General features: G+C 34.9%; 1 protein-coding gene across 9 annotated transcripts in view; it reads left to right on the plus strand.

The window, feature by feature from the left end:
• Positions 1-20811, plus strand: part of LOC6572038 (uncharacterized protein CG43427) — a 78495-nt gene that overhangs the window by 17635 nt on the left and 40049 nt on the right. For 8 of the 9 annotated variants that reach the window (XR_004364612.2, XR_004364613.2, XM_032733009.2 and 5 more), the window contains exon 4: positions 13283-13348. The gene's annotated coding sequence lies outside the window, so the exon portion shown is untranslated. Of the gene's footprint in view, positions 1-13282; positions 13381-20811 lie in introns of all 9 variants that reach the window. The other variant, XM_032732992.2, reaches the window with a different exon arrangement.

Here is a 20811-nt window from a genome sequence, read left to right on the forward strand (position 1 = left end):
TACGTATATATAGTATGCATAGCGCCTATTTTAATCTAATTTCTTTCATTTCATGTCTTGCTCTATTTTTATGGCGCATTTTCAGAGTTGCTTGCGTCTGTACTATATATATAATTTATATATATACATACATATATTCTCAGAAATGTTTTGTATATTTTCATGTTGAGTAATGCTGTTTGCTCCATTTTGGTCATTGTTTTGTTGGGCTATATGTCGGACTTCAGCTGGCCAACTATAGAAGAATCATAATAATTCACAAAAAAAACTTTTCATTTTATTATATATTCTTTCCATCTTTCCGTAGCGGACTTTGCTTTTTATGTATACCATTTCAATTAAATTAAATTATAGTTATTTTATGGGCACCAGATTTTTATACCCTGAACCCATTTTAAAAGGGGAAATCAGGGGATTATGGTTTTGTGAAAAGTATGTAACAGGCAGAAGGAATCATCGCGACCCCATAAAGTATATATATTCTTGATCAGGACGACGAGCTGAGTCGATTTCGCCCTGTCCTTATGAACGTCGAGATCTCAGAAGATATAAGAGTAAGAGAGCTGAAATTTCGCATGTATCGTCTAGTATACCATACGCAGTATAAGTATATATTTTTATATAAGTATATATGTTTTATATAGGTATGTATTTTTATATTTGATATATTTTTATCGAGAATAATCGATAAATTGATTTCGTACATACGGACAGACGGACGGACGGACAGGGCTGAATCAACTCATCTCGTCGCTCTGATCAAGAATATATATACTTTTTTGGGCCTGTCATGCCTCCTTCTGCCTGTTCATACGGACAGACGGACGGACAAGACGTACATTGCACAAAACCAATATACTAATTCACTTTCGTGAATGAGTATAATAATTCAGTTTCGTGAATGAGTATAAAAAATGTCAGTGGTCTTGGGGCATGCCATTCTCTTCCTGAATTCATATTTGATTAGCGATTTATTGTTCAGTCATATTAAAGAAAGTCATCCCTTTTTGTTATAGATATTTGAGAATGTCAGCAAGCTATCTCTCTAAGACTTTCTATAGATTTACGAGTCGTGCATTTAAATGTGTAGAAAATTACTACTTATACACAACACATTTTTACCTTATACCTCGGATTGTTATGATAAGCATAATAAACATAAAAACATATTTTGAAAATAAATTTTTTTTATTGTTTGTCATACACAAATTGTTGCTTGGAACGCCTTAACAATGAAATACAAGTTCCGAAATTAGAAATATTTAATAAGCTCTGACTTTTTTATGTGATAGACAGCTTAAAGACAGGGCTCTCAGAGCCAAGTTCTATACAAACAAACAAACACACGCATATACAAATATATGTATATATACTTAAATAATAAAGTGTTACGGGCTAGAGTTTGAGTGTATTGTGCGTTGTTAAGATTGTCATCTTTTTTAAACTTTCTGCCAAAATTTTTTATTCTCAATCACGCATACATAGAATAATAATTTATATTGGTTTCGTGTTGCTTCCGAGAACCCATTTAAAATGGGGAATCAGGGCATAAGGTGTGTCTTGACTAGAGTTTTGCAATTTCCAAGCTCCATATATAAAATATTTCCATTGTAATATTGCAATTTCGTTTTCTGATATCTTATCTCATTTCTTTTTTTCTTATCATTAATTTGCAATATTTTGTATACTCATTCACCAAAGTGAATTAGTATATTGGTTTTGTGCAATGTCCGTCTTATAATTATATTGAAGATAGAGACTTGAAATTTTGAACACATACTCGAATCTCCGATTTATAAAAAGTTAAAATTATCTCGAACCGCCCACTATAGGCGTGGCAAATCGGAAAATGCATTTTCTGATATGCCAGAAATCATATTAGTTGAAGAGCTAGAATGCTGAAATTTGGAGTGTAGATCCGCGTCGACCACCCAAGATCAGTAGCTATGGTGGATATATTGTATATTGATATATAAAATTGTATCTCCAAGAGTTTTAAAGCTAGAACGCTGAAATTTCGCACGTAAGCTAATGTTATGATTATATAAAGTCTAATGAAAAATTATATGTCTACGCCCCATAGAGGCGTGGCAAATCGGTACAGAAGATATAGTGATTTTTTAAATTCTGCTTTATTTTTTACACTATTGACTATTGATGAAATTTGGTGTCTATACTCGGGCTGACTACTCAAGACCAAAAAGCTTCAACGAATATACATATGTCCGCCCACAGGGCGCGTAGAAAACCGCAAAAGTTTATATCTCCTAAAGTATAATAGCTAGCAGCTTAAAATTTGTGTAGTTAAGGTTCTAGTAACCTCTATCGATGACCCAAAAATAATTGTTACGCCTTTTTAGGGGCGTATTATATCGAAAAATACCCTGTAGTTTTCACAATTCAAATTTTGCAGTTAGATTCCGTTAGCTAGTTCTATAAACCGACAAAAAATGAGGTGTCTACGCCCAATAGGGTTGTGGCAAATCGGGAAAAACTGCATTTTCTACAGTATTAGAGCTAAACTTAGCTGCTAAATTGCTGATGGGATGTGAATGAGTATTCCGCAGTCGGTAATGCCCGACTACAACGTTCTTACTTGTTGTATATAGAAAACTGTAAAAGAAAACAAGTAAGAACGCTCTAGTCGAGACTGCTCGAATACTAACCCTGCAACGAGCCTAAACTGCAATCGCCCCATTTGTTGCAGAGGGAGCAAGGTATCCAATATCTATGAGTTGTAAAAAAAATATATTGCACTCGTAATGCGTATGGTATACCCGAATAAAATTAAAATTTCAAGACTAGTTGTCATATATTCGGAGATATCGGTTTTCATACGGTCAGACGGACATGACATATTTCTTCCCCCTGATCAGGAATATATATTCTTTATGGGGTCTTCCACACCTCCTATGTGTTACATACATTTTCAAAAAAAAAAATAAAATATATATATATATACATATATAATACAGCAAGTAAGACTAGTCTAGTCCACATTGCTTGACTAAGAGATACCCTGAACCCTCCAAGATGATATTCTAATCATTCTCCTCTTCTTTTATACACACATACAAAAACACATGCATCCATCCACAAGAACGCTTGGGCGCGCGCTCTGCTAACTTCGCAGTAAGCAGCGGCTCCGCTTTGGATGCGCTACAGTGTGAGCAATGCCTGAAAATTTATTTGTTGAATAATTTCTTTTGTAGTAAGACTAGCTTTATGAAATTTTCAAAACGTGATCCTAATGTTAAAATATGTGTATATACCTAAGCAAAAGTCTCTAGTATTTGAAATACTTAATTTTTTTTTATAAATTGGGGGCATGTTGTCCAAAATCTGTAAATTACAAAATTAGTGTATTTATGAAATGTATATACACAGTAAATTGGAAATCTCCAGGTCTAAGAGTGTTCAAATTAGGCTGAAAAGACGAATTAAATTTATCGATTATTCTCGGTAAAAAAAAGAAATCGGATGAGTTTTAGAAAAAATATGATAAATTTCTACTGCATATGATATAAACGAGTAGTTCAAGTATAGCTTCTGAGCTCTCGGCGTTCATGCGGCCGGACGGACGGACGGACTGACAGACACACATATGGATTCAGCTCGTCACTATGGTCAAGAATATATACACTTTATGGGGTGTGCGATGTTTCCTTCTGCCTGTTACCCTGACTTCCCATTTTCAATGGGCTCAAGGTATAAAAAGTGTTCTAGACTCATTCTCATTCTGATTGGAATATCTGGTTTCTTAAGGGTGTAGCAATCTCTTCTAGCCGGGCATTCCCGACTAGAGTAAACATGTTTGCCTAAGTTGTACCTCTCATCATCTTGTGTAAATCACTTCAACACAGGGTTTATGTGTTGGGTGAACTGCTAATTGGAACCGGGTTTCCAGATGACACCATGGGAAAGAAATGCTTGAACTTTAACTTAGTTGTGGGAAAATACAAAGGAGTTTAAAGAGATGAGGCCCACGAAGGGACTTTAATATAAAGCTAACAGTTCATTGCATATTGAGAAAAAGAGTGTTCGGGCGATAATAAATGGTATATACAATTCTGATAGTGATTATGATGATGATGTCAAGAGTGCTCGACAACGAGATCCTGAACCCTTCGAGGAATTGATATTTCAAGAAGTTTTTTCTTCTTGTACGCATACACACATGCACATTTTATAAGCTTTTTAATCGATAACATTAGCTTAGGTTACTTGTGTACTGAAAAATGTATTTTCCGAATTGCCATGTCCCTAGTGAGTGTATCTGAAAAATCTTGTCAGCTTAACAGTAAATGTTCCAAATTTAAAGTATTTCTATATTCATTCTTCATAGGGTCTTATTTCTTATTATTATTAATATTTTCTACCTTGTAGATAAGTACTGTAAACATAAAATTTTTCTCATGTGAATTCCCAAGCATATTCTTGAGCTAGTAATAAAAATAATAGTTTTTTCTGTGGTTTTGAGAGGTCTGGTCAGAGTTAGAGCTAGAGCGGCAGTAGCTCTTCAAGCTTCGTTTTTCAATAGCTAAGTGGCTTTCATGTTTTTTTTTTCGTGGAAGCGTTCTCATAGGTTAGTTTGGGATGAAACCAATGTTGGATAGAGAAAAAGGGAAATGCGCGTTGTTTGATGAGTTGTTAGGCTAGCGTACTTTATGTGGGCCGAAGTAAAAACTAAAGTGATTTAACTGATAAGACAAGATAACCCTACATGCTGTATATAGTATGGACGCGTTTTTTTTATGTTTTTTCTTATTTTCTCACATTTTTAAATTCATTTGCTTTTGTGCAACTTCCGTCTTGCTGTTCGTCGGTCTGTCCGTTTCTCCGTATGAAGCTAGAGCGATTTGAAACTTTGAATATATATAATGTCGATACCCACATTAGTGCTGGATATTTTAGATTTGCAATGTATTGTATATATTTTTCCGTTGATAAATTAATAATCTTGAGAGGCGACTGCATCTGATTTTATGTGACTGTGACTCGGAGCTTAATTTTTTCTGCACAAAATATTTTATTAAATTGCTATAAAGAGTTGCTAATGATGTTAGTGTCACATTGTAAGAATAAAATTACCTATGGATGATGCTTTTGGGGCCAAATGTGCTGAGATCCGGCTTTGCGATATGAAAGCTAATTCTATTCAAAGCTAACAGAAATTATTATCTATCTACATCATTTCATCGAATTTATATTCTCTAAAAATTGCTAACGTAATCGGAGAGAGCTTATAAAGAAGCTATTTGGTTAAGCTTTTAATTTCCCAAGCTGAAGTTGCTCTCTTTTTATACTTATTCACGAACGTGAATTGGTATATTGGTTTTGTGAAATGTCCGTTTTGCTGTCCATCCGTCTGTCCGTATGAACGCAATCTATTTCGGCGCTATTGAAGCTAGAGACTTGAAATTTGGAACACATACTCGTGTATATCTCCGATTTATATAGCGTTAAAATATTCCCGATCCGCCCACTAGGGGCGTGGCAAATCGGAAAATGTATTTCCGAAATCATATTAATTAAAGAGCTAGAAAGCTGAAATTCGGTATGTAGGTCCGCGTCGACCACCCAAGATCACGAGCTATGGCGGATATATCGCCGCCCATTGGGGGGCGTGGCAAATCGGATAAGACTCCTAAAGTTGTAAACCTAGAATGCTGAAATTTTGCACGTAAGCTGATGCTTCGATTCTATAATGATGGGTGAAAATAATATATATCTACGCCTACTAGGGGCGTGGCAAATCGGACCTGAAGCTATAGTGATTTTTCGAATTCTGCTCTATTTTAGGCACTATTGATGCTAGAGACCTGAAATTAGGTATATATACGTGGGTTGACCACCCAAGTTACGGTAGATAAATGTCCGCCCATAGAGGGCGTGGCAAACCGCAAAAGCTTATATCTCGTAAAGTATAATAGCTAGAAGCTTCAAATTTAGATAGTTAAGTTACTAGTAACCTCTTCTATCGATGACCCAAAAATAGTTTTTACGCCTCGTTAGGGGCGTGGCATATCGAAAAATACTGTGATTTTCACATTTTTTTAGTGTAAGCATTCAAATTTGGCAGCTGGGGTACCGTTATTTCGCTCTAAGAACCGACCAAAAATGAGGTTTCTACGCTCAGTAGGGGCGTGGTAAATTGGGGAAAACTGCATTTTCTACAGTATCAGAGCGAAACTTTGCTACTAAATTGCTGATGGGATGTGAATGAGTATTTCGCAGTTGGTAACGCCCGACTGCAAAGTTCTTACTTGTTTATTATTTCAGTTTAAGAATGAATATTTTGTCTTTATTAAAATTAATTTTAATTTATTATGTATATTATTTTTATTATTATTTTTTCTTTTTGATGCTTTATTAAATGTAAATATTGCAAATGAATTAACTTTGAATATGATAGACCATTTCATCAAATATTGAATAGCTGCAAAATAATACCCTTTTACTACCGATATACCAATCTTTACTTCTACAAAATTTATTTAGAAGCTTATTCAGTTAAGCAACTTATTATTAATGTCCCGTAAAGCAGATCAAGAGACGGCGTGCGGTCTTACGACGGCGTGAGGTCTTAGTCAGGGTATCTCATAATGAGGCACTCTTGAGAAGGGATGTGTTGTTTTATTTTGTAAAGGATGAACTGAATAGTATTTACGCATAAGGTCATATTTGGCGAATGCGGCACATAAAATTAATGCAGGGCATAAATATTGTGCAGTCTGATGGTTACTGGCATTTCAGCTTAATTCAGAACTGGTTGAATTTCGGGTATTCATGAACTTGTCCATTGAGGTTCATGGCAACCGAGATATATATATATATATATATATATATATAGAAAGAGAGAGAGAGAAAGAGAGAGAGAGAGAGAAAAAGAGGAGAGGAGAGGAGAGGAGAGGAGAGGCCGACAAGGAGAAAGAGAATTTAAGTTTCAACTTTTGCAGCTGGCGCGTTTAGAAAAGCATCGAATCGACACAGCACACATTTCTCTCATCATCAATAATGCCGCCTTAGAGTTGTGGTCCGTGGTGTACTTGGATGTTGCTAGCCTTCAGACGCTTTGCCGTGTGTGGCAAGCAAATTGGCACAATTTCTCCAAGCTGGCCGCAACTACAACGCGTGTTAGCTTGCATTCAACGTCATGTGGGCAAGCATCGCATTGGCAACAGCAACGGTTGTAACAGCTGACGGTTTGTGGCTGGAACAGTAAACGCTTAAGACTTAACGTTCAACATTCAACGTTCACCGATCAACCCTCTTTTGCAGATATCTTACAATATGCATCATAAATTGTAGACAACGCACAGCAGCCGCCTGCAGGCGTTGTCATTTTTCCCTTCAGCATTGGGGCATGCATCATCATTAATCTGTTACGTATGTTACGCTTAATACGAAATATTCGCAGTAACCAACAGGCAGTTTACTTTAATCAGAATAAGAAGTTTTTTTTTTTTTTCGAAAATATATATTATATCTAAACTACAAAAAACGCAATAAAAAAAAAAAAAAAAAAAAAATTTGTAATTTGTGCATTTGACTTTAAGCTCAGAAAACTAATAAGAAATAACTTTAAAATTTTAGAAGAGCATGCATATTTTAATTAATTACTTTAAGCCATGGGCTGTGGGACATTTTCGTAACGAATTACCAATTGGGGATAATTGCCTTTCAAGAGTGTTTTACTTTCGGTACGAACTTTAGAATTGTTGATTCGCCTCGGCGAACAGCATCGCATGATCTTTAATCAAACAGTTAGTGGCGCCGCCGACGCAGATTGAGGCAATTGCAACCTTGATAGGCGTATCCACGATTCTGTTTTACTCTATGTCCCAAACTTGTTTCTCTCTTATTACCCCTCCGTTTTGCTGTGAGTTTAGAGTGGGCTTTGGAATTAGAGCGCGTGCTGCGTTTCTAATGCAGCTGTGTCAAGGCGCTAACAAATTTATGTGGCCCAATATGTGTACGTGCTTAAATTTATGTGTTTTGTGTGAAAGTGTCTGTGTGTCCCTCACTTTTGTTGTACATCAAAAACACACACACACAGAGGGTGAGCTACCGTCACACGGCTTTAATTAACGGTCAACGAAATCTTATGCGTTTTTGCGTGCCACTTTTTCTACTTCTACTTCTGCTGCCTTCTTGTTGCGGCTACTGATGCCTTTGCTTCTACTCGGTGTCTCCTCTGTCTCTGTCTCTTCTTCTTTGTCTCTTCGTGTGGCCTCAACTGTTTTTCATGTTGTCTTAGGTTACCGATTTCGTCGGTTCCGCTTTCGCATATTGTGCATTTGTAGCTTTCGGTTTGTTTATAATACCCTGGATTATAAAGTGGTGACGGGTGAATTGGTAATGAGAGATATGTATAAATCATACCATGTATAAATCAAATCATATCAAAAACATTTGATATCTAGCACTCTATTATTCAAAGGTATTTCAAAGTTAAAAATATAAATATATATGCATGTGTTTAATATTAATTATTATTATAATATTAAATATATATTAGAGGATATTTATCAGTTTAGCATCTTGTGTTTAGTTAACAAGCGCTGCTAGGTAAATAGCGGTTTTTTTATTGCGGCTGGCTCATGTTGATATATATAACTTATCTCTCTCTCTCTCTCTCGCCCTGTGGGCCTCTCTGCTGCTTTTTTATATGCTGGAATCTGACAGACATATGTCAATGTGCTTAGCGCCCGACTGAGTCGCACTGGAGTCGCTGAAGAAAAATTGCGAGTATAGAATAACAACAGCTAAAACAATAACAACAAATGATCGTTGTCAACTTTTGTAAACTTCCGGTTAGAGACGCTCGTTGGTTAAAGCCATTAACGAAATATGTTTGTCCATTGCCCCAAAAAAAAAGTCACACAGCCAGCCGGTCACAAGAACAGAAACAGGAAACAAACCAGAAAAGTTTAGTCAGAAGTGGCCGACTAAGAAATATCCTAATAACCGACTAATAATAATTAAATGAAAATGTTAAAAGATACTTTTTTTCTATCTGTACTGTATAGATATGGACTATACATTAATATACTATGTAGTATATTTAAAAACGCAGATTAGTCGTTCACCGAATGCTCAAGTTTTCTTGCTTGATTTGTTTATGTTTTACATCCCAGCGTTATTCTAAGAACTTGATTTTTATGGTGACCCAGCGCTTAGGGCCAACTGTTGCTGTGTTGATTCATTTGGTGTTTTTAAATAATTAAATTTCGATAAGTCGATTCGTGACAGACGATTGTCATTGCTTAGTATATCTGTGTCCTTGACAATTGAATTTATGGAATTATTGAGAAAAAAATTTGATCATTATCACATGTAAAAAACAACAGAAATAATAACATTGTGATGGCAGACAGTAAGTTAAAAGCTCCCATTGCTATTTAAGCTGTTAGTCAAGTGTCCACTAAATTTAAGAAACGTAGAAAACTTGTACAAAAAGCTTAAACTATATTTATAATTATGGAAGGATGTACTGCTTCTCATAAGCAATAATCTAATAATAATTTACAGTTAAAGTTAAAGTAAAGTGTTGATTTCTATACCCTGAACCCATTGAAAATGGGAAATCAGGGTATAATGGTTTTCTTTAAATGTATGTAACAAGCAGAAGGAGGCGCGGCAGACCCCACAAAGTATATATAGATCAGGGCGACAAGCTGAGTCGATTTGGGCCTGTCCTTATGTATGAACGCGTCGATTTCAGAATATATAAGAGCTAGACACTTCAAATTTTTTTTAAAATGTCCGTATATAGAGCGCGGATGTCGAGTTTATCACCAAAAATCGATAACTAATCCGATAACTCATTATATGCATTTTATACAATTTCGGGTTTTGTTAAAATTTACCCCCCACCCTTATATCCACCCCCTCACCCCTAAGCGTGTGTGTGTGCTTGGCTGTGTGTTTGTGCGTGTTTCTTGGGTAAGAAGAAAGACGTGAAAAATGAAATAGCTATTGAAATAGCTATTGCTCGAATGGTTCAGGGGATCTCGTAGTCGAGCAGTTTAATTAAAGGTTTAATTGATTAAAGGTTTAAATATTTTTTCCTATATTTCTTTCACAGTAATCTTGATTAGCAAGGTTTTTTAACGCCCTAGCGCTAGAGGCCGTGCGGACTTGCTAGAAAAGCTGTTTTTGGTCTCTGTATGTAGGCTACATGTTATTGATATTGACGTCCTCATCATCTTAGAAATATTTGTCTAGCGGCCACGTCAAAAATTGATAAAAATGCCTGCGGATTTCAAACTTTTTCATTAAAATCAGAAAACATATTTCAAAGTATAGCTTATGTCATCATAAATGCGAATGAACCATGTGGCGAAATGTGGGTTTTATAAAAAAATAAACGATGTATATTTTACAGATTATACTGCGGCAAATGGGGCTTTGAATTACATTCTTTAGTCGTTCACGGCATGAATGGTCTAAAGTAAATACCAAACACATATGTTAAACTTATCTTCATTCATAAATAAAATAAAATTCCGAAGGCTCCGATTTAAGTTTGAATAGAAGATAAACTGAAAAAGTTCTAGGCATATATGTACGTTAATTTTTGTTTTACATTTTACCTGTTCTAGGTTTTTACACTGACGTAATATTTGACTAGTTGCAAATTATAAACAAATAAAAATATGCTAATTGGTCTTGGCTAAATTGCTAGACAATAATTGAGTTGGATTGGGCTTAAAATCGCTTCTTAATTATGCATGTACATAAATTAAGGCGAAACTGTAAATTACTTACTAAATTATATGAAGGCCTTATAGAAGAGACATTGCCAAAATATATATATTGACATTTTATGTTCTTTTCGAGACCAATTTCAATTTTTCACTATTATATTTTATGACTATGAGTTTAGTTTTAAATTTGTTTTACTGTTATATATATCTTAATAACATGAATTTAAAGTTCGTGCTGATCTTTATCAAAATATTTTTAATGGTTTCCTTTTGCTTAAACTGAAAAGCTTTTTCGCAACCACGGTTCGAAAAATTCAGGGTATCTCTTAGTCGATAAGAGGAGCACTTTGTTTTTTATTTATTACTTGTTATACCCTGAACCCATTGAAAATGGGAAATCAGGGTATAATGGTTTTGTGAAAAGTATGTAACGGGCAGAAGGAGGCGTGGCAGAACCCATAAAGTATATATATTCTTGATCAGGGCGACGAGCTGAGTCGATTTGGCCCTGTCCGTCTGTCCGTCCGTCCGTCCGTATAAGTGCGTCGATCTCAGAACTTATAATAGCTAGAGAGCTGAAATTTGGCATGCATACTCGTGTATACCATACGCAGTACAAGTTTGCTTTATTTATTAATTCATCCTATAACTTTTTTATCGAGAATAATCGAAAAATCGGCATTGTTTTTTCAGCCTAATTTTAACATTTTTAGACCTGGAGTCTTCAAATTTGCGTTGTATATAAAGTTAATCGATACAAAAATTTTGTAATTTACAGATTTTTGATACCACGCCCCCTTTCCCCCCAATTTGTAAAAAACGCATTTCAAGTACTACTACTTGTGCTTTAGAATGTACACACATATTCATCATATTTTTATTATTACACTCTGAAAGTTTCATTAAGATCTTATGTCTACAAAAGAAATTATTCAACCAATAAATTCTCATAATATTGCCCACACTGCAGCGCAGCCCAAGCGCAGTCACTGCTTACTGCGCAGTTAGCAGAGCACAGGCTTATGCGTGCGTGTGGAAGCATGTGTATGTATGTGTGCATAAAAATGCAGAATGATTACAATATCAGCTAAGAGGGTTCAGGGTATCTCCTAGTCGCGCAGTCTCGACTATAGCCTTCTTACTTGTTTTTAATATACATTTCTAAATATTCTACAAAGGTTATTAAAAACAGCAAAAAGGAAAGCACACGCTCTCATATCAGTGAAGCGCAAAAACATAATTTTCTCTTGAATAAAACTGTTTAAATGATGAAAGACAAATTGCTAAATGGCAATAACAAGAGCCGTCAACAATCAACGTTGCTATAGCTTAAGTGAAAGTCTAATGACTTTTGAAGCCTTTTAAAACGAGTCATTGATGGATATTGATGAAGCGCTTACACTATTAGTTTCCACATGCAATCAATTCAAATGCTACAATATGACATAACTTCATATTTTTTGTGAAAACTATTGAGGTGTTTTTTTTTTTTTAAATTTGGAAGTAAATTATATTTTATGTGTGTAAATTATATTTTATATGAATTGCAATTTGTTTTTTTGAACACCATGGTGCAAACTTTTTGTACCATTCTTATATCATCTAAGCAATCCCTAAGCGCAAGTATGAATATCGAAGACGACGTCAGCCTGTATTGAAAGATTTTGTATGGATTTGTATACCACGTTCCTTTACACCAAATATGCTTTGACGAAAACATAACTTTGAACGTTATTTGTACGCTCCACAAGTTTGATGAAGTCCCTCTAAAAAAGTTTTTTCAACAAATAAGTTATTATAATATAGGTTCATTCGTATTTATGTGTGCATGTGCCTTCGTGTTTATCAGTTTTCTGCAGGGTTCAGGGGATCTCGTAGTCTACCTGTCTCGACTAGGGTTTTCTTTTTATTTTTTATTTTTTGCTCCTACTACCATTATTTTATTTCCTAATGATATCTTCTAATTGAGGCTTCTAAGTTATGTTTCTTTTTGGCTTAGGGTAATCCTCAGTCCATCATCCAAATTTATTTTAATAGTAGCCGTGAAGTACAACCTTTTTTTGAATTCCTGTAGTCTTAGTAGTTTTATATGTACTATTCATTAATATTATTTTGGTAATGTTCCATATATCGTATATAATTATAGTTCGCTTTAATTTCAAAATTGTTCTATTCTTAATACGTATATGTACTTTAATCTAGAACAAAAATGCGGTACTTAAGTGACGTCCTCCATTGACTTACCAAAACTATATATGTATATTGGGGAACAAATCAAAGAAGATATTTTTTTCAAAGTGTTAGAACTATTTCTCTTCTTTTTTGGTTAGCGTAAAATTGTTTAAACATTTTGGATCGTGAATATGTTGTTTGCACTCGATGGAGACTGTATGATTGCAAGATTTTTACTTATTTAAAATTACGCTCGAATGCTTTAAATTGCAGAATAATTTAACATATCTATATATAGATAGACTATTTTATTGGAAAAAATTGTATTTTCATTATTTTATTATATTCATGCATATTATTATTTTAGTTTTAAATGTTTTCATTGCTTTTACTTCCAGAACCCAACGAATACTATTGAACAAACCCCTCGAGAACCCCTCCCTTCACCTGTAGAACCTAAAAAGGTACTGTTAAATACTTGTTACACATTCGATAAGTAAGTAATTAATTGCATTATGTGTTTGGTTAAATAGTAATAAATGGGGAAGATATGCAAAATCTAAATTTTCTTTTGTAACTTTTTTGGTACACTGCGCTGCAGTGTGGACATTATTATGAGAATTCAATTGTTGAATAGTTTCTTTTGTAGATAGACTATCTTTATAAAACTTTCAGGGCGTGATCATATGGTTAAAATGTATTTACATTCCAAAGCACAAGTCTCTAGTACTTGAAATTACAAATTGGTTGCGAAGGGGGCGTGGCATCCGAAATCTGTAAATTACAAAATCTTCGTATCGATCAACTGTATATACACATATATCTGAAGTCTCTATGTCTAAAAGTGTTCAAATTAGGCTGAAAAACAAAATCAATTTTTCGATTATTCTCGATAAAAAAGTTATCGGATGAGTTAACGAAAAAATATGATAATTATTTACTGCGTATGGTACATACTGACAGACGGACAGACAGACAGACGGACAGGGCTATATCGACTCAGCTCGTCGTCCTGATCAAGAATATATATCCTTTATGGGGTCTACGATGATTCCTTCTGCTTGTTACATAATTTCACAAAACCATTATACCCTGATTTCCTATTTTCAATGGGTTCAGGGTATAAAAAAGATTGGTAAACTCGTACTGCGGATCGAAAAGGATAAACATTTGAAGGATCTATCTTTCGTAACGTATGGGCCGCGATCTTACATATAGGTCATGTTTTTTTAAAATTCATCCACCCTATAACTAGGGTTGTCGAACATTTTAAAAATATCGTTTCGATGATATTTTGAGTTTTTAATAAATATCAATATGATATTTGATATGCAACTTTAAAAAAATCGATATATCAATATATTTCATTTTTTTTTTTTTAACAAAACAAGAATAATAATAATTATAATAATAAGTATGTTTTATTTAAATTAAAAAGACCGCTTAACTCAAGTATTCGGTACTCAAAAACGTCATAGTGCTTGTTTTTCCTTTTTTTTTTTTTTTTTTTGAAATTATAAAATGTATTTATTTACAGTTTAGCGCACCGCTACCAATTGGTAACTTAATCTAAATAGATATTTACAAAAATTTATTTACTTAAAAGCATATTATTATTATTATATGCTATATTTTTGTCAATTCTGGAGGTGTTAGGTCAAGACCCGATCCAATAGGTCTTGAGGGTGGTGGCGTTTCAGTCTTCTCCTTATATTTCTACGGCGTTTGACTGCAGAGCCTAGTCGTCTGGCCAAGCTATTTGGGTGTGCATTTAGCCTTCCAGTGTATTTTTTGGCTATCTCCTGTATTTTGTCTCCGATTTTTGTTACTTTGAGGTCGCGTTCGATGTTTCTTGTTCTAATGTACCACGGAGCCCCAGTGATCATCCTTAAAGTTTTTCTTGTAATACTCGCAGTTTATTCAAATGACATTTGGCTGCGATGCCATATATTTGAATGGCGTAAAACAAGCTAGGAGCTAATATTGTTTTATAAATTTTTATTTTGTTGTCCAGCGACAGCTTATTTCGTGGTGTTAGTAGCCATGATAGCTTACCAAGTTTGGCCTTGAACGCGTGTTGCACTGATGTAACATGCCTTTGGAATGTAAGGCGTCTGTCCAGGATCACCCCGAGATATTTTTGTGCTGGTTTGTGATTCAGCGTTATTCCATTTAACGTGACTCCAGGGCCATATATAATTAATTTTAAATACGTTAAGGCACAAATTACTTTGGCTGTCCCCACTTTTATACTCATTCACGAAAGTGAATCAGTATATTGGTTTTGTGCAATGTCCGTCTTGCTGTCCGTCCGTCTGTCCGTCCGTCCGTCTGTCCGTATGAACGCAATCTATTTCGGCGCTATTGAAGCTAGAGACTTGAAATTTGGAACACATACTCGTGTATATCTCCGATTTATAAAGTGTTACAATTTTCCCGATCCGCCCACTAGGGGCGTGGCAAATCGAAAAATGCATTTTCCGATATACCAGAAATCATGTTAGTTAAAGAGCTAGAAAGCTGAAATTTGGTATGTAGGTCCGCGTTGACCACCCAAGATCACGAGCTATGGCGGATATATCTCCGCCCATTGGGGGCGTGGCAAATCGGATAAAACTGTATCTCCTAAAGTTGTAAACCTAGAATGCTGAAATTTTGCACGTCAGCTAATGGTATGATTCTATAAAGTCTAAGGATAAATTATAAGTCTCCGCCCATTGGGGGCGTGGCAAATCGGACCTGAAGATATAGTGATTTTTTAAATTCTCCTATATTTTGGACACTATTGATGGCAGAGACCTCAAATTTTGTATATATACTCGGACTGATCACCCAAGACCAAAAAGTTTTGTCGGATATATGTACGCCTCTTTAGGGGCGTGACATATCAAAAAATACCCTCTAATTTTCACATTTTTGGAGGGTAAGCATTCAAACATTGCAGTTAGGGTACCGTTATCTCTTTCTAAAAACTGACCAAAAATGAGGTGTCTACGCCCAGTTGGGGCGTGGCAAATCGGGAAAAACCTGTATATTCTACAGTATTAGAGCGAAACTTAATTACTAAATTGTTGATGGGATGTGAATGAGTATTCCGCAGTCGGTAACGCCCGACTGCAACGTTCTTACTTGTTAAAGTTCGTTTTAATCATTCAATTTTTACTTTTGCATTATCACCTATCACCAGAGTGACCAACTAAAATATGTCAAAACATCGCAAAAAAAAAAAATTTGATATTTGGCTAAAAAAATTATCCCGATAAAAATATATAAATAATAATATAAAAATATCGATATATTGATATTTCGTCAACCTTGCAATAAACCCTAAACTCGCATTTTAAATGGGTTCAGAGTATAACGCAATAAATTCGCTAATTGGTAGTCAAAATGCATATCAGAACTTAAATGCTCAGTTAAGCATGGTGTACATGGCGCATTGAATCATTAACAATGGGCGAGATTCTATAGTGTCCCGAGGACTTCTCTTTGTAGATACCTGCCTGACACATGCTGCCAGAAACAGATACACTTGGTTATACGCTCATGATGAGTGAAACGCCGTCAAATTGCATTTAAATTGAATGAAATTAATTTGACATGCAAGCTGTGTTATTTTCCCGCCCAATTGTTGTAGCTTTCAACAAAGCGTTATAGTTACATGTGTATATATACATGTATAGATACAGATACAATTACGCATATGCAAGATGCACAGCACAGATGAAAGTATTGCCAGCTCTTTCTTGCACATGTCGAGCAAAACAAAAAACAAAATGACAACCGTGCAGACGGCAGACGGCAGACGGCAGACGGCATGCGGCAGACGGCAGAAGCCCAGCATCCAAGACCCAGTCGAACAAAAAGTATCCAGTAGATACAATAGCTAAAGTATCTTTGTTTCTGTATATGAATATGTTTATATATAGACGCATATGTGTATGTGGTGGCGGTTTGATCAAAAATAGACACAAAAATGATCTATGCCTAGCTGGCGAGGTTGCTGCTGCATCTGCGACTATCTCTTATATGAATAGGAAATATTTTTCATCATTACTCGGCAACAGTTTTCCCTAGAGCAACAGTTGAAATGGGTAGGCATTACTGTTCGCCACTTTCGTATTATACAGTGAAACCCTTGGATATTAATAACGAGTTTTTGTTAAAATATTTGTAATTCTAATAGGTTATATGTGCATAAATGAACCGTAGAATGATTGGAATATCAGTTCTTCTCAGGGTTCAGGTGAGTTCCTCATCGAGCAGTCTCGACTAGAGCACTCTTACATGTTTTATTTACGAAAATATAACTTGAATTTCCGATATGCCAATATCTTATACACCATAAAGAACAAGTAAGAAAGCTCTAGTCGAGAGTGCTCGACTACGAGATCCCCTGAACACATCGAGCAATTGATATTTCAATAATTATTCGCATATGCACACATACACGCACACACATACTTAATTGTCTAATAACTTTTCTTATGGATGTTCTTTCTTCAGATTATGATTATAACATGGATATGCATGCATTTACCAAAGCACAAGTCTCTAGTATTTGAAATACGCCTTTTACAAATATGTGTGTGAGGGGGTGAAAATAGGGGTGGGGGGTAAATTTTGACAAAAACCGAAATTGTATAAAATACATATAAAATTTGGAGACTCTTGCTCTCAAGGTGTAGGAGATATAATTAAATTACTAGCTTTCGATAAGGTTTTTAATCGATAATAAAATATCGGGAATAATTATCGATATTTAGAGAAAAGCTCGATATGCGCGTGATATACACGGACCTAGGAAAAAAAACTAAGAAGGTTCTAGTCGAGACTGCTTGAACAGGAGATACTCATTCTGCACTTATTTTATGCACACATGCATACACACGCATCCACACGTACGTATCATCAGTATCATCGGTACGTAGGCTGCGCTGCAGTGTGGGCAATATTATGAGAATTTATTTGTTGAATAATTTCTTTTGTAGTCATACATCTTAATGAAACTTTCAAAGCGTAATCATATGTGTGTACATTCCAAAGTACAAGTCTCTAGTACTTGAAATGCGTTTTTTACAAATTGTGGACGAAAAGGGTATAAAAATTGCAAGTCTCTATCTCTAATACCTCCTGAGATCGACGCATTCATACATACGGACAGACGGATAGACGGATGTAGCTCTGAACATATATGTATAGTAAAATCTTATTTGATATTATTGATTAGCTCAGTATTTATAACTTCATTTCATTTCAAAGCTATCGGCTTACTATAAATATGGCAAGAAGGCAAATACCATGCAGAAAATTCTATGCATCCAGCGAAGCGTGCTTACTTTTCCAGTGCATTCAAGCAATTAGTCGCACTTTGTCTCTCTTTTACATTTCAGTTGAGGTATTTGCTGTCCTGCTCCGACAGTTATTCTCACGCATAACGCCCAAAATGGCAAACAGCATTGCAGCATTCGTATGGAAAGAGCGCCATCTAGCGGTCTGTGAATGTTTGTTGGGGCTATTGTATTTTAAATCTTGTCTGTACCTGAGTAGTATATATACCTGATGGGGCATAGTTTCTTGTATTCATATTCATACTAAGATTTCGAACTATCAAAGGAGTATATTAGTTGGATGATGTGTATGTGTGCATAAAATTAGTGCAGAATGATTACAATATCAGCTTGGAGGGTTCAGGGTATCTACTAGTCGAGCAGTCTCGAATAGAGCCTTCTTACTTGTTATACCCTGAACCCATTTTCAATGGGAAACAGGCAGAAGGAGGCGTGGCAGACCCCACAAAGTATATATATTCTTGATCAGGGCGATGAGCTGAGTTGATTTAGCCCTGTCTGTCTGTCCGTCCGTCCGTCCGTCTGTCCGTATGTTTGAACGCTTCGATTTCAGAAGATATAAGAGGTAGAGATATACCGGATATCGAGTTTTGATTTAAAAGTCGATAGCTTGCCCCATTATTTTGTTAACGATGAAAAACATTATCGAAAAACAGTAATAAATTTATGTCTCCTACATCTTTAAAGCTAGAGTCGCCAAATTTTTAATGTAGATTCAAATGTACTTTATACAATATATTCACCCCCTTACCCACATAATTGTAAAAGGCGTATTTCAAATACTAGAGTCTTGTGCTTTAGCAAATGAATGCATATCCATGTTATAATCATAATCTGAATGTTTCATGAAGACAGTACATCCACTAGAAAAGTTATTAACAATAATTAAGGTCTCATAGTAAACAATTAAGGTGTGTGCTTGTGTGCTTGTGTGTGAATCAGAAAGACGCGAAAAATGATTGAATTAGCTATAGCTCGAAGGGTTCAGGGGATCTCGTAGTCGAGCAGTCTCGACTTAGAGCTTTCTTACTTGTTTTATATTATTTTTATACCCTGAACCCATTTTCAATGGTTATTATAGCTCTGTTACTTGTAATCTTTTCGTGTATTTTCAAAACTGTTGCGGTGCTCGCGTAATCAGGGTGTAACAATTACGCGATTTGAATTGCGGACAGATATACATATATATATTATTATCTCTAGTCTCTCCGCCGCGCCCTGTCATGTCTGTTATTAGCTGGTCTGAGTCGACTCAGTTTGAAGCTAGCAAGTTATATATATATGTGAGATTTGCGAACTTCGAAATTACAGACAACTAAGACAACAGCTTTAAGTTCTCAAGCCTTGGCTCTGTGCAGAGATTTCTAGATAACTTTTGGAAGCGATAGGTGATTGCACCTTGCAAATTACAATTATTGTGATTCTGTTGTTTAATTCATGCTTAATTAAACGCCGTATTAACTTGAATTGGATACAACACATTCTATTTGCCGAAATAATTTTGATTATTAATGCAATTTGGTAGCCAACAATAAACCTAATACTGAATTTGTATACATTTTAAATAAGTAGTGAGCGTATAATATGTATATTAACGAAATAAGAAAAGCGTATATTGGTTTTTTGCCGGCATGGAGATATGGGATATAGTACTTATAAATTGACTCTTTGACTGGGAAACTCTTTTAAAATATTTTTTTTAGTACTTGAAGAATCCAAAATTTTATTTAATTCCATTATCCTGAAAATGTAATTATACATGTATATCTAGAAGCCAAGTTATTGAAGAACTCTTTCTCCATTCGAGAGCAAAAGAAGTTGAGTTAGCTGAATTTTTACCCATATATATCAGTCGAAATGATTGAAACAAACGCGCTATATAAAGTTTGAGGCATCTGGTCTAATCAGTCGATTCCGCTTACTGTTTTTTTTTTAAATTAATTGTTAAATTATAAACGTTCGTGTTTCGTTCTAGTTTTATATTAAGTCGAAGAAAAACTCTATCATGTATATCTTCTATATATATAAAAGAGAGTTGTGTAAAAGTGTCTTAGCACTTATAGCTCGAGATCTGCTGGACCAATTTTCATGGTTTTTGATTTGTTGGATTTGTCTCCGCCACGAGTAGGTCAGTAGATCTTTAAAATACTGAAAAAAATTGACGAATACTTGAAAAACGCGGTTTTTTCCCTAAAGATTCAAATTTCCATTTATACTCAGTAGCCTTGACAACAGTGACAGTTTCGGTCCTGTATAGAAGTAAATAAACAAATGTCAGTCAGTCTACGGCACAGCCTCGAGCAGACCTGAGTATTCAACAAAAAAAAAAGAAAAAAAAAAGACTATTCAAAAAAAAAAATAAATAAATAAATAAACAAAAAAAAATTGTTTTCCAAATCAAAAAGAAAAATATTTCAAATCAAAAATCTGCAAAAATTCAAAAAAATCAAAAGATTAAAACCTGACTGTTCAAAAAATAAATAAAAAATTCAAAATTCGAAATAAAAAAAAAAAAAAGTTAATTATTAAAAAGTGTATTTTTGGCTTTTTATATTTTTGGACTTTTAAACTTTATA

The sequence above is a fragment of the Drosophila mojavensis genome, unplaced genomic scaffold (assembly GCF_018153725.1).
Source record: "Drosophila mojavensis isolate 15081-1352.22 unplaced genomic scaffold, ASM1815372v1 contig_19, whole genome shotgun sequence".
In the NCBI taxonomy this organism is placed as follows: Eukaryota; Metazoa; Arthropoda; class Insecta; order Diptera; family Drosophilidae; genus Drosophila; species Drosophila mojavensis.